General features: G+C 30.9%; 1 pseudogene; it reads left to right on the top strand.

The window, feature by feature from the left end:
* Positions 1–1497: 1497 nt before the first annotated feature.
* Positions 1498–5840, top strand: LOC107024694 (annotated as a pseudogene).
* The last annotated feature ends 9420 nt before the right edge of the window (positions 5841–15260 follow it).

The following is a 15260-nucleotide window of genomic DNA, read 5'->3' as shown; positions in this document are numbered from 1 at the left end:
TTTATTTATTTATGCAAATATAAAAAAGTTCAATATTAAAAATTTGATTGTATATTTTTTGATGGTACATATGCTAATCAAATATTAGCATTATATATTATTCAATATATTTCACATTTTATTAGCATGTATTATTATTTTGTTAATAATATATGTTAATAATTTACAGCCAGTTTAATATTCAATTGTTAATAATTCATGTATTGTAATCTCTACATAACAAAATAATACCTACATAACTAATATCCGCACAGCTAATTCCCGTATAATTAAACTCAATATAACTAAACCCTGCATAACTAATACATGCATAACTAATACCTATGTAACTAAATCCTACATAACTAATACCTACATAACTAAAACCTGCATAATTAAACACTGCATATTTAATATCTGCATGACTCTAACCAATAACCAAACAACTCCTTAGTATTTTCTTATGCATGATATATAGAGGCACTTAAGCGTTTTTCAGTTATTATATTACAACCTCTCTCTTATTCTTATGAATTTATTTATTACTAGCCACTTTTTTGGTTTCAAATCAAGATTAATTATTTCTCAATGAAAACTTAATGAAAGTGTTATAATTGAAGTTGAAAATGCTTTGCTATACTTTATTTTTGTCCACCAGTATATGTAAACTAACTGAGCTTTTATTTAGTTAAACTGGAATGTACACTAATTGACTACGAATATGTTATTTATCAATGGGAAACTTACATAAATATACTATAATAACAAAATATTTACCATTTATAGCAATAATATTTCTTTTTCACTTGATCACTTTTAATTCATTTATAATACAAGTTTAATTCATATTACAAAGAACAATTCTTTATTCATATATAATACAAATTTTAATAATAAATAATTTATTTATTACACATTTTAATTCACTTATAATACAATGTGTCAAATTTTTACCAAACAAACATAATATATTTAAAAAATAATTATAATTCATATATATTACATACATAATTCACTTTTAATACATATGACAAATTTAACATATGATTGCTATAAATGGTAATAAATAAAAAGTATTGCTAAAATCAGTAATTATTTATTAAAATATATCAATTTATGTAATTTTTCCTTTATCAATTCGGGTCACAACCATTTAATGTGGTATTGGGCTGCTCTTCTATAACTCATCTTGGCCCATTAAAGTCCGACTCAACAACAATAGGGACGGGCATCTCCTCAGCCATGACTAGAGGATGCAACCGTGCTCCCAAACATCTTCAGTATGGGACACTTGAGCCCGGTATCACCCTTGTGGACCTGCCTATCTCCAAAGCAACTTACGTATTCTTGGGCCACATCTATAAATTTAACTGTATTCTTTTAAGGGTAAACAATTTTTTTTTTTTAACAAACATGGACATAAATACATCCTTAGATATGGATTTAATGGTGAAAAACTATGTATCTTATCCTCTGAAAAGGATATGTAAACCACCCATGACTTAATTACTCTGGCAAATAAATGCAAGCCTACCAAATTGGAAAAACATACCAAGTATGCACTCCAGAGGAAAATTTTCATATTTCTTATCAAAGGGTACTGAAAAAATAAATTCACCCACACCCTTATTAGAGGAAAAATTAAATAAGATTGAGAGAATTTGATCTCTAGCATAATTGGTTGGAAAAATTTTTCTTAAAAAAAAGTATAAAAAACAGAAGCATGGTTTTTTTGTGTTCGACCTGTTGAAATGTGTGACCATCTGATCTAAAATCTTAAGTTACTAGAGACATCACACTTCTATTATTTAATTGTATTCGCAACACGTACCCTCCCTGATTTTTATTTTCATGGCCCAAGCACGTGAGAATTCATTTTGATATGGGTGGCGATGAAATTAAATCTTAGGACCTCTGCATGCTCTGGTACCATATAAGAGTTGGAAAAGATATTGTCAACAATGTCCACGATCAATTTCACGAGGTACTTGCTATTTACTTCTCAAACAAGAATTCAAACAAAGAGAAAGTCTCACTATTCAGAACAAGAACAGGAAAGTGATACACCCAAACAAAATGGAACAATCTTTTATGAATTTCAAGTGGTTAGTATCATACATCTATTGCTTAATTCTTGTTATGTCTATGAAAGTCTCAACCTTTGATGAACAAGTTTTACTAGACTTCAAAAGTAGAATCACTGATGATCCATTCCAAGTCATGTCTTCATGGAACAATTCTCTCCATTACTGCAATTGGACAGGCATAACATGCAACCCCTCCTTCCAAAGAGTCATCATTCTTCACTTGAGATCACTAAAGCTCGTTGGATCCATACCGCCTTCTATTGGGAACCTAACGTTCCTAACAGCGATAAATCTTAGGAATAATAGCTTCAATGGTGAAGTCCCTATGGAAATAGGCAACCTCTAGCAACTTCAACATCTTAATCTCACTTGGAATTCATTTACTGGAAACATTCCTGCTAATCTGAGTAACTGTAAAGAACTTAGATCACTTGCTCTAGCATATAACTGTCTGGTTGGTAAAGTATTACCTGATCAGTTCAGTTCACTTTCTAAGTTGAATTATTTAGGCCTTGGAAGCAACAATCTCACAGGAGGTATCCCATCTTGGATAGGAAATTTTTCGACTCTTCGAGGTCTTTCCCTTGCAATGAACAATCTACAAGGACCAATACCTCGAGATATTGGACGTTTGTCAAACTTGCAAATATTCCAAGTTTATGGAAATCAGTTGAATGGTACAATTCCTCAATCTCTTTTCAATATATCCTCTGTTTACTATTTCTCTGTTACTCAAAACTTGTTGTATGGAGAGCTTCCATCAGATATAGGCCTTACTCTTCCAAATCTTGAGGTTTTTGCTGGTGCTGTGAACGATTTCACCAGACCAATTCCTGTTTCATTATCAAATGCATCAAAACTTGGTGTACTTGAGTTGTCTCAAAATAAGCTCACAGGAAATGTCCCTACGAGTTTAGGACAATTGCAACGGTTGTATAGGATGAACTTTGAGATCAATAGTCTTGGAAGAAACACAAGCGGGGATTTGAGGTTTCTTGATTTCCTAGTTAACTGCACAAGTTCACAAGTTCTTAGCTTTGAGGACAATATTTTGGGAGGTGAATTGCCTAAAACAATCGGTAACCTTTCCACGAGGCTAGAAATATTGGCTCTTGGTGATAATATCATAGTTGGTTCTCTTCCTACAGGACTAGAAAACCTTGTTAATTTGACCCTTCTATCTCTGGATAATAGCTACTTGAGAGGCAGTGTTCCTGAGTCTTTAGGTAAACTTCGACGCCTGCAAGGACTGCTGTTGAATGGTAACAAGTTATCAGGTAGGATTCCATCTTCTATCGGTAACTTAACATCTTTGTCTACTTTACACATTGAGGACAATGAATTAGAAGGAAACATACCTCCAGAACTCGGGCAGTGCATCCGCTTATCAAGGCTAAACCTTACAGGAAATAATCTTGTTGGTTCCATACCAAAGGAGCTTGCAGGTCTTTCTTCTCTTTCGATTTCCTTAGCCTTAGCGAACAATTCGTTGACTGGTTCCTTGCCAGCTGAATTTGGAAAGTTGATAAATCTCAAGGAAATGGATATTTCACATAACAAATTATCAGGTGAAATTCCAAGTACCCTAAGTAGCTGTGTCAGCTTAGAGCGCTTCATAGCGAATAACAACCTGTTTCGAGGAGAAATTCCTGAATCCTTGCAAGGTTTAAGAGGTTTAGAAGAAATTGATTTGTCGCACAATAACATCTCAGGAGGAATACCTGAGTTTCTTGGGAAACTTCCATATCTTAGGAGGCTTGATCTTTCATTCAACGAACTTGAAGGCGAAGTACTAACTGAAGGGATCTTTGCAAATGAAACCGCCGTCTCAATCTCAGGGAATGATAAACTATGTGGAGGTCCTCCAAACTACAATTTTCCTACATGCCCTAAACAAAAAGATGCATCATCAAAGAAACACATTAGTTCAAGGATAAAAGTAGCAATTATTATTTCCGTTACATTTCTACTTTTACTTTTGTGTTCCTTTGCAGCTTGCTATATAGTAACTAGGAAGTCGAGAAAGAGAGATCTTACTGGACGGTCCTCAAGAGAAAGGCAGTCCGATCATTTTGGTGATGAAGAACCAACTTTATTTAATGATCCAATTTTGACAGCAAAGATAACTTACCAAGATATATTCAAGTCAACCGATGGATTTTCTGAGGATAATCTAGTCGGTACAGGAAGTTTTGGTTCTGTTTACAGAGGAAAGTTTCAGGTTTTTGATAAAGTTATGGCAGTGAAGTATTGAACCTTCAACAAAGAGGTGCTTTGAAAAGCTTTTCGGATGAATGCAGAGCTTTGAAAAGCATAAGGCATCGAAATCTCCTTAAGATAATAGCTGTTTGTTCAAGCATCGATTACCAAGGTAATGATTTCAAATGCATAGTCTTTGAGTTCATGGAAAATGGAAGCTTAGATGACTGGATGCACTCGAAAGGTGATGAGCAACACCTCAATATTATCCAAAGACTAAACATCGCAATAGATGCTGCTTCAGCACTTGATTATCTCCACAACAATTGCCAAGTATCAATTGTTCACTGTGATTTAAAACCAAGCAACATACTCCTCGATGAAGAAGTGACTGCCCGTGTTGGTGACTTTGGATTGGCAAAATTTCTCTTCAAATCATCATGGAACAAACATACATCTATTGCACTAAACGGTTCTATTGGTACATCCCACCAGGTATGTCACTAAACCATGTTGATTTCTCTTGCATAATGTCTATTTCCCTTATCAGGGGTCCTTTCATGTAAGATGTTTGTGTACCTCAATCTCATATGTTCCCTCCGTATCAATTTGTTTGTGTATGGTTTTGACTTGACACAGAGTTCAAGAAATATAAAAGACTTCCGAATCTTGTTGGTTTAAACTAAAGATACATAGAATGTACGAATATGTCCTTTAATCTGTTGAAATTTAAAGAGTTGTCAAAAAGCAAACAGACATTCTTTTATAAACGGACTATAAAAGAAATTAAGACAAATGAATTGAAACGAAGGGAGCTTATCTTTCTAATGCTTAAGGTGTCGAATGAACAAATCCAAAAGTAAGCATTCATATGAGGCTGTCATTTTCATGTGAGTGAACATATATTGAGTGTCCCAACATGATTCATCATTATCTTGCAGAATATGGATCAGGTGTAAATGTGTCCACTCTAGGAGATGTTTATAGCTTTGGTATCATGTTGCTAGAGTTGTTTATTGGTAGAAGGCCAACTAATGAGATCTTCAAAGATGGCCTGAATATTCACCAATATGTCAAATCCCATCTGCCTAGACGTGTTACGGAGATTGCTGATGCATCATTGCTTTTAGCATATGAAGAACACAATATATATGAGGACAATGCAAGTGAATTGGAAGAAAAGGCAATACTTCAAGATGATGAGTATATATCCAAGCTAAACACCAGCACTATTATACAAGAATGCTTGATCTCAATCATGAAAATAGGACTTTTATGTAGTAGCTCATCGCCAAGAGATCGAATGCCAATAAGCATAGCTTTGAAAGAGATTCACACAATCAAGAACTTATTTCTAGAGTCTAAGAGGATAGATAATAGTATAGATAGATCAGATGGCAATAAGCTAATCAAATTGTCATCTTCAGAATTTTATTGATGAAGGCTAATATGTATACATAGAATAACAACTTTGAAATAGATACTATTTACAATTAGTACTATAGATAGTCTCACAAAATGTGAATTGTGACCAAGAAATTAAGGGATATGGTCGAGTTTTTTTTTTTTTTTTTTGAGTAATGGATGGAGTTCCTTTTTCCATCCTATCCCATTAATTCACTGGTACTGCTTATTGATACTATGAAAGTAATTGTGTTTTTTTTTTGCTTTTGTGTCCAACTCATGATATAAACAAGTCGCACATATACCTAGTACATGTTCCTCAACATTGAAGGCACTCCTGAAGAGCGAGAGATTTCGTGATATTTTTAATTGGCTGTCTTGTATTTCTAAAAAGTAAAAAATATAATATATGAGTAGGACCATATCTTTAACAGTAAGTAAATTTGTGAAATCGATTGTATATAAATTGTGACAAAGAAAATTTGAAAATGTAATGATGGATATGAAATGGTAATCATCTTTATTTTATATGACTTGTAAACAACTTTAGATTTAAAACCCTTTTTAATACATATATGACATTATAAAAGGGGAATTTGAGTATATAATTGTGCAAAAACAGTGGGAGAATCTTCTAGGTGTGTTTGTCTATAAATTCTTCGTCCACATGACATATAATCTCTCTATTTGTTGATAATTTTTTTAAAAAAATGTATTTCTAATTGGCTTCCTGAAATTCTAAAATCTCCCGCTTCAAGTAGGAGATGTCACGATAGAGACGAGAACATGGCTAAGAAGGTGAAGAAGAAGATAATGGATGTCACAGTTGAAACAAATTAATTATACCGTGATAGTTTTAACTTTTAACCTTATACTAATTTATTTAAATTGATCATGATGATATTATTTTTCCACGCGGAGTAGCACGTGTTAAAATTTTTAATTAAAACAGATAGTATACACATATCATCAGAAATTAGTCAAGGTATAGTTCACTAACTATTGAGAGATAAATCAGGTAGAAAACTCACATTCTTAATAATTCAGATATGAAAAATTAGAATAATTAAATATATTTTTAACTATTAAATCATTAAATTAATTGTGACCAACAAAAGTTTGGACCAAATGTTACTCAAAACATTGCCTTCGTAATTAAATATATTGATTATCTATAATAACTTTAAGTAGTTCAAATAAAGACATTGTAAGAGATACGTGTCGTTACAATTTACAATATATCATAAGAAAAAGTGTAACTTGGAATACTTGTATATTTTATAAACTACAGAAACTTAAACAATTCGGCATTAATTATATTTTATCCCGAAAGTTTCTTAAATTACAATAACCTCAGATTTTTCAAAACTCGTGGATACATTGCTCCTTCATCTAATACATGGCAAAATACACATAAATTATATATCATATACATAACTATAAACAAGATTCATACTGATTTAGGTCTGAAATCATTGAGGTTATTTATCAATAATAACATTTGAACTTGATACATTGTACACAAATAAAGTTGTACTGTATATCAAACAAAGTTGTAATGTATATGTAGAGTTGGAATGATAAATCCGAATGTTAAAAGAGAGAACGAAAAAGAGGATTTTTGTAATTAATTCAAATGGTAGAGATTGTTACGGATTATGTTATCATAAGTCGTGTAATTACGTAATTTTCCCTTGTATATTTGGTACAAAAATTTCTAACTTATTGCCTGATTATAATTCTTTATGTTGATGATTTAGAGGGTGCTTACATTGACTTAAAAGTTGATCAAACTTATTTTTAAGTTAGTTTATGACTTGTGAAAAATAGGTCTACCCCTACTTTTTATTTTTTTGACTTAAAAGTCATTTCAATTTTTACTTTTATTTTGACTTGCTATTTTTTTTAATCTAGTCCAAACAGGCTCTTAGTCAACCCATCTTTATTAGCCTTTTTACTTGCTTTCATAAAGAACTCATACTCATAATATCTACATGGTTGTCCTTATTTAGAAAAATAAGTATTAGATTTAAATTTATAATTTGTAATTTAATTACCTATTATCCAAAAATAATGTGCCTTTTTAGGACAAACTCAAATTCGATTCATCTCATCAAATTGAGCAACAAAATTTATGAACTTTCTATTATAGTGTGAACTTCAAATATTATATTTGGTCAAAGCGATATGAAAACAATCTACTTAAAGGGTTTTCCCTCTTGTGAGAAGCAAGTGATATAGCAAATCAAAATAAATCAAGCTCCTTTATTCTTAATTTGCTCTAAACTTTCATTACTAAATGACTTATGCAAAATGAGATTTTATCAAGTAAGCTTTTCTGCGATGTCCTTTTTAGTTTTCGTCGTTTGTCTTTTTTTTTTCTTAAGGATTCATGATATTTGTATGATGCTTTTCAATTCTTAGTGAGATGATCAAGAAAGTAACAAATGGACTTGACCTCAGAAGGGAAATACTTGACTTGAAATATGAATTGGAGAGTCTACTGATGAAGAGATCAGCTTGCTCAACTACCACTGAAGAAGAAAAAGAGAAACTTCTCATTAAGTATTATGAGGAGGGTGGCCAATTGAATGATGAGGTTAATTTTCATAAAATTAAATATTTATTCATGAAATGCTCTAGTTATTGATTACTAACTGTATGTGATAATTTTATTTGCAGTATGATAACTGGTTAAGTTTTTTCAAACTTTTGAAGATAATAGCTTCTGAAAAACTAGTGTTGGATGTGGAATTTTCTAATGAAATTACATTTTACCTACTTATTGCTTTAGTAGCAAGAAAAAAATGTTGGGTATTATTAAAAATATATTATAGCTTTCTCTTTGAAAATTCTAATTGTACTGCAATACTCTTGATGAAATATAATATATCATAGTTTTCTCATGATTCAGTTTGTATTAAGATATATGAAGTCGAATAATTTTTTTTAAGAATATAGTAATAGAATAATACAAATGAAAAGAATTATTTAAAGGGGCTGATGTTTAATAACATTGTTTCGTTATATGTTTATTATATTTTTTAAAACAATCATTGAAAGAGACTCAAGTATTTAGACAAAGTTTCAACAGCTATTATATCTGAACTCATAATTTGCAAAACAAATAAAATTTATTCACTGCTAATGTTTACGCACATCAAGTTGATATTTCGAATCCACCTTCATATAATTTTCAATACAAAACATAAAAGAAAAGAAAATTACAAGTCCATCATCGAAATGTATATGTACTTATTTTCACATATTTAATAGAATAATTTTTTGTCCTCATTTCAATTATCTTATCATAATTTGCTAAACAAGTAAAATTCATTCACTACTAATGTTTACACACATCAAGTTGATATTTCAAATTCTCCTTCATATAATAATCAATACACCACATAAAAAGAAAGAAAATCACAAGTCCATCATTGAAATGTATGTACTCAACCAATTCAATGTTTCCACATATTTAATAGAATAATGTTTTGTCCTCATTTCAATTATATTATCTTATATACACACAAAAAAGTTAGAACTCTTCGTGAAAGTCACAATTTTTCGTAAAAATCATAACTTTCACAAAAATCACAAGTCTTCATTTTTCATTCATACTTTTTTAAAATTCAACACTTAATTCCAAGGCACCAAAAGAAGAAAGAATAAACAAAGAAAATTGATTTCAATATCTCTGCGACATTACTACCTTGCGCCTCTAAATCCACAACTCATAACACTGATGGAATGGTTGAATTCATAACATTCGATTCTGTAGTAAACAAAACTTATATTTCTTCAATCATTATTTGTAGGTTTTCTTCCGCAATAAGGGAGTTGAATTCAAATACATTAATTAAGCTTCTTATGAAGTATGTTCATTCCTCAAAGTTTTCTTCCTCCTATTTCATGAAGCTTAATCTTTTACTATCGGTCACAGTGCTTCATGTAACTATTGCAAATTCTTTTTTTGGCTATTTTGATGACACTTTTAAACTTCGTTGAAAATTCTAGCAAGCATCACTCAAAACTGATCTTCTCTTTCATCCCTTTCTACATATTTTTGCATATCCTTTTTAAGGAAATTGCTTGTGGGATATGCTACATTTGATATCACACAACAACAAATATGTGATAACTAATACGGAACCAATGGTGAACTTTGTTAAAAGAACCTATAGATTGCTCTCTGGCTGGCCACACTTAGTATATTATTTTAATTTTTTTATCTTTGGTACAAATTTTTTGTATGCTATTGTACTCTTCCTAGAATAATTGTATAGAGACAATTAGTTCACTTCTTTTATCTCAAGTTGACTAATTTTTCATATTTCTTCATCTCTTTTTAAAAGTATATGAGATCAAGTTTTCTTGAAACTACATTTGCCCAAAATACACTGTAGCAAAATATTTCTTTATCGATAATATATATGCACATTGACGAAGAGTGCTAGAGCCTATACCGACATTAATTAATTGCCATTAGATTCAATGTCTCTATAGACTTTAGGAACATTTATAGAGAGTACTAATTGCTACTGAAAATACATATTTAGCAAAATAAGCTATTAATTTCATTGAAGATCATTTTTGTTGTAGTGATAACTCTTTCTTTTGGCTTCTTTCAATCAAATTTGTGAATTGTAAATATGGATATAGCCCGACTGACTATAATATATTAGGGAACATGCATTTTTCTTCTTGATTATTAGGAAAGTAATGTCGTCTTCATAATTATTATTTGAGGATATTTGTGAACTAAAGTGTTCATAAAATTATGCTGTGAGATTTTAATATATCATGTATTAAAATTTGGATTTAGAATATCCAGTTGTGAACAGTTCCATTTAGGTTTCACGGACTGCTTGGGTTATCATTGCATTAATTCTTTGTAACTATATACTATAATCATAACAATTACAATGGTTCTATTCTAAATAGGTTGGATCAGTGATATGAAATCTAAGCAATAGTTTTAACTATTCCGAGATAATGAGGAAAAATCTTTATGATATTAACAATTTTAGGGTTATTTTTGACATATACATGATACGACATAATATAATTTAAAAAAAGAGATTGATAGAGGTTCATAAGAAAGGAGGCGAAGGTCCTCCATTTTGATTAAGTTAATTACGTTTTTGTATGGACGTGGTGTTCAGCTTTACTTGGGAGTGTTGTGGTTCATGACTGTTAAGTCTCTTATTTAACAGCTGTGGTGTTCTTTATAACTTCCTAGTATTTAGAAAATTTCGTTACTTCTAACCAACTATCTCAAAATGGAGATTTTTCTTACACTTCTTTCTTATACATTAAAATTGTTAAAATAGAAGGAATCTGAAGATTGGAACATGTCAAAGGAACAAGTCCAACGAAGCTGAATGACGAGTTTACATCACTGATGTAGAATTAGAGTCGCATTAGGATTAGACTAATTATATTAATTAGAATTATATTTCATCTAGAATTATATTATGACTAAGATTAGATTACTATTAGAAATATAGTACAACTAGGATTTAGATTATTTATAATTCCATTATTATTATTATTATTATTATAGTAATATCTATTGTAGTAGGACTCTAAGTATAATTAGCTTAGGACTCTACAATTCTCTCCTATATAGGAGTTTGTAACTCAACATTATTTACATCAATACTATCAATACATAAATATATCAATGCATCAATAGAATCCTTGATTTCTCTAATCTTAGACGTGAGATTTCTATATAGTATAAGAGCTTAAAGCTCTTCTGCTCTCTGGGTATTGATAAATAATAAAAAAAAAACATGTTGCAACGACCACTTCTACCAAAACCATGTCAACCTCCTTACTTCACCAAATAATTGTTGCTTGCTCCATTAAACTTAAGCTAACAAACTATCTCATAAAGAGGACAAACATATCCCAATTGATTCATATCACAAAGAATAAACCAAGTAAAAGTAATTTTTCTACAGGACAGAAGGATGCAAAAGATAGTGACGCCATTGATGATTGGAAGGAGAAAGATGTGTTACTAAGGAGTTGGATCTAAAGCACCTTCACCGAAGAAAGTACACAACTAATTGTGGGCTGCTCAATTGCCAAGGAGATGTGAGAATGTTTAAAAAAAAGAAGTTTATATTCAAGTAACACAAACAATTAATTTTGCTAAAGCTTAGGTAAGACACCATATCCCACCCTTAATTAATTTGTTAATGCTCTCACAGGCTTTGATATAAGGGAAGAGGAAGAAACAGTGTCATAACAAAATCTAAACATGGTATTATCTATTCAAAAAGGCAGGGGAATAGGAAAGAACAACATCAACATACCGAAGCATTGGCAAAATAAGTTTTTGCTGGGTCTTAAAAAAAAGTAAAAATTTGATGGATATTTGGAAACAAAAACATCAACATACTGAAGCATTGACAAAACAAGTGTTTGTTTGATATTCAAAGTTCTTTTTGCTGGATATTCAAAGCAAGCTAGGAGTAACCGTTCCTGTATTCACTAGCTTGAGGGGAAGTGTTGAAGAAGAAGGAAGCTGACGATTCTAACATGTTAAAGGAACAGGTCCAACACAGCTTACTGTCTGCATCAAGTGTTGATGAAGAAAGAAGCTGATGATTGGAACATGACAAAGGAACAGGTGCAACGAAGCTGACCGACGAGTTTACATCACTGATATAGAATTAGAGTCGCATTAGGATTAGACTAATTATATTAATTAGGATTATGTTTCGTCTAGAATTATATTACGACTAGGATTAGATTACTATTAAAATTATAGTACAACTAAAATTTAGATTATTTATAATTGCATTATTATTATTATTATTATTATTATTATTATTATTATTATTATTATTATTATTATTATATGTATTGTAGTAGGATTCTAAGTATAGTTAACTTAGGACTTTATAATTCTCTCCTATATAAGGAGTTTGTAACTCAACATTATTTACATCAACATTATCAATACCATCAATATATCAATACATCAATATATCAAATACATCAATATAATCATTGATTTCTCTAATCGTAGACGTGAAATTTCTACATGAATTTCTACAAAAATCTCTCTATGACTCAAAATTTTTGTGCAACAAAAATAATAATTAAAAATATAACACTTTAAGATTTTGAAGGAACACTTTGCCTTAAGATAAGATGTTCTTGACAATGTAATATATGTATCAAAAATATTGATATTTCTGAATGATCACATATAAGATTAATAAATAGTTCAATCCTGTGTGAAGCACAAGTAATTTACCTAGTTATAATAATATTTTTTAATGTCCTGTAAAATGTAGTTGAAAATTTATCCATAGAAGATTTTAATATATTAATCATGGGTAGATTCAAACTTTGTCCTTTAAATATATTAATAAGCAACATTATGCATTTAATTTTGAAGTGAGTACTTTTGCCTTCCTTCAAATATTTAGTGAATTAGATTATGGAACTCCCAAAAGAAAATAATTAAAAACTAAAATATAATAAAAGAACTACGTGGCCCAGACATATTAAACACTTTGTCTTTATTTTACTAAATAAAATAAGTACTTCAATGTATGAATTAAAAAATTTAAAAAATTTCTTTGCCTTTAAGCCTAAGGTATGATGATTCCCCTGCTCTCTTTTACTACCTTTTATTTCTTTCTTTGTTTTCCTTTTATAGTTTTGTTTATGGCTAAAAAGTAGGATTTGATGGACAAGAAATTCTTTAGATTGTGTACATTTTCATTGAAATAAAAAAATAAGACGAATTTGATAGGATTTAGCATCGAAAAATGACTTTGTTCATTACTTGTTTCACTTTCTTTAATTTTATTTTTCTTAGAGTCATGAATGCATGATAATGGAAGTCTTCTAATCAAGTGACAGAAAAAGAGCTAATTTATTATTATTTATTGTCTTTATTTAACTACTTTAGATATTTAAGAAGTACTGAATAGTTTGTTGATCGAATAAATTGATTTCTCTCTTTACGGTAATTTTGGTTTCCTGTTAATGGTGTGCATCCTAGGGTTTGAGATATATGTGATCTTCATCTCCTTACAACACTTTTTTGGTTTTTAATTTATAAAAATACTCCAATTTATTTGAGATTTAATTTCAAACTAATCATGGATGAATATATTTTTCTTGTGATATATTTTATTTGTTTATCTTTAGTTCCACATGATAATATTTTCATCTGTTTTTCTCGCCTTTCAAGAGATACTCATCGACTTAACAAATTTAGATATATCACATTATTAATTTTAAGAAAATAGAAGAGAAAGCTCGGTAAATTAAGTAAATTATTATTATTATTATTATTATTAATAATAATAATAATAATAACAATATTAATTTCTTTCCTAGTTATAGATTCTAATCTATGCACCACTCTAAACACTAATTCATATCTTTTACCTCTTTTTTTTTAAACATTAGTTGCATTCTCCCTCTGGCATGATCCAATTGCTTATCTTGATCAAGCGTGCCTTCTTGTAAGACTAAGCTAGATGTCACGCCCTGAGCCTACACCCTGGGCGGGAATGACACTCGAATACCATTGCTGGTCCCAAGCGAACCCTTGGCTTGGCTTACTTACTTAGCAGAAGACTTAAAACACAAGAATAATCAATATAAATAACTTGTGAAATAAATTGAGAATGTTTGAAAAGAAATATTCAACTAGCCAAAATGGCTACTCAAATCTCATAGCAAAACATCTGAAATACAAAGCTAAAAGACTCATAACCGACTGTCTGATAATCTATGAAGCCTCTAAAACAACTGAGATGGATGTTGGGACAAACCCCACAACATCCTAATTAACTGAAAATAAACTGAAAGCAAAAAGAGGAGTACTCCAGAATGTAAAAAGGCTCACCAACAGACTCTGAACTGCCCAATGGATCGATGTGCTGGATGTCGATCCTAGTTAAATGCGTCTGCATCATAATACGATGCAGAACAACTGATATCAATATATTCAATACATTGAATGTACGAGTATATGAGTTGAAATGAGAAAACACAAACATAGGCTTGAAAGGAAATCAAAAGAACTTACCTGGCTCAACTCAACTCTGTGTGACTGAGCTCATTTTAATATAAAACAATTTAAAACTAGTGCAATATAAAGAAATGCTGGTTAAGAACATGATGTCAACTCTGTATGTATGTGTAACAACCCATTTAGTCGGTTTGAGCAGTAGAATTATTTTTGATAAATACTTACTGGGTCGACGGACCACGCGACGGATCGTCATGGTCACGACGGACCGTGATGGACTCCGTCGTCCCATACTTGTGCAATTTCTTCTGCTGCTCTCTTCATTACCCTCGACGGCAAGTATGACGAACCGTCATAGGCACAACGGTCCGTCGAGGGTCTTCGTTCCAAAACACTTCAACTCTTGGAATCTGGGTACTGGGATTACTTCACTGAACTTCATGACGAACCTGCAGGACGGACCGTCATAGTTACGACAGACCGTCACAAGCTGCGTAACCCCACACTTGGTCAGACTTCCGCTAAATTTTAAATGGGTGTTTTGGACTATTCATAATTATAATTATGAAATTAGTGGG

The sequence above is a fragment of the Solanum pennellii genome, chromosome 7 (assembly GCF_001406875.1).
Source record: "Solanum pennellii chromosome 7, SPENNV200".
Classification (NCBI taxonomy): domain Eukaryota; kingdom Viridiplantae; phylum Streptophyta; class Magnoliopsida; order Solanales; family Solanaceae; genus Solanum; species Solanum pennellii.
This window is presented reverse-complemented; position numbering and strand designations above follow the sequence as displayed.